A 1,217-nucleotide genomic window follows, 5' to 3' on the forward strand; every position below is an offset into this window, starting at 1 on the left:
GCCCTGCACCTACCCTCCTTGGAATCTCTCAATTTGGATGCTTTCGCCCCAACCCCAACCCCAACAGACGATGAACTAATTCAATTTCTTGAATTTCATTCCTATGCTGGCAAGACTAAAATTGTGAAAGGACTCAGTTCAAATGAAAAGGCCTTCCCCCAATCTGGAATACTTTGTTCTCGATAGTGAACTGCTGTCTAACAGGGAAGGTCGGCAGCCATGACCAAACCTCTCATGCAATGTTTTCCATTGTGTATGGAATATATTTCAACCTGCCCCTTGATTATGCACAGCTCATCTTCGAAGACATGGTGGGTTTGATCAAGAAGAAGTGCGCTACACAGAGGGGTGAGAAGTCAAAAGTGAAGGCGCAGAAGAAGGCCAAAGAGGACCTCAATCATCTAAATCTTATTCTACAGAGGTTCTTTGGCCTAGTCTTTGGGAAATGATTGCAGAGAAGCTACCCTTTGCCTAGCCTAACGCCAGATTGTATCCATTGAAGGAGTTCCACCCGATAGAGCATGAGCTATGGTACAGAAGCCCCAGATCTCTATCTAAAGCCATGCTTAAATACCTTAGTCATGGAGATAGGAAAGCATACAGACGTGGATACAGGAGGCCAGAGCCGGTCCCTGAAACCCCTCCACACATAGGAATCCCCTTAGGAGAGATAGTGGAAAAAATGAGGGTCGAGGGAAGACGGGAGGAGCCACCAGACGCTAGACAGGTGAGTGAGGAAAGACCTAGAGTAATAAGTCCCCTACTTAAGAAGACTAAGAAGACTCAGAAGGGTGTCGACTCTTCTGAGAAGAAGAAAGGGAAGAAGAGACCCACAGAAGAAGAGGGTCCAAGCAGTCCTCTGCAAAAGCCTAAGAAAAAGAAATCAAAGAAGGCCCAACCCGCAGAGGTTGTGGTCATAGAGGCTGTGCAGAAGGTTGCGCAAGGTGGTTCACGAGGAGTCCCCAACAGAGCAGATACAAGCTGTTATCTTTCAAATTCAATAGGAGTTTAAAGCGCCTACGGAAGTAGCTGATTTGGGGACAGAGGTCGTATTAGACGACGAAGAGGAAGAGTTAGAGATAGAAGAGGGAGTAAAAGATGCCGAAGGCACACATCCTAGCCCCCCTCCCAGTGCAACCCACGTTTCTAGGGACCCTGTTCTAGAGGGATCCCCTATTGAAAAAGGCGTGCACACGCTGAGCCCAACCTAAGCTAAC

Source organism: Cynara cardunculus (assembly GCF_001531365.2).
Source record: "Cynara cardunculus var. scolymus isolate 2C chromosome LG 17, CcrdV1, whole genome shotgun sequence".
NCBI lineage: Eukaryota > Viridiplantae > Streptophyta > Magnoliopsida > Asterales > Asteraceae > Cynara > Cynara cardunculus.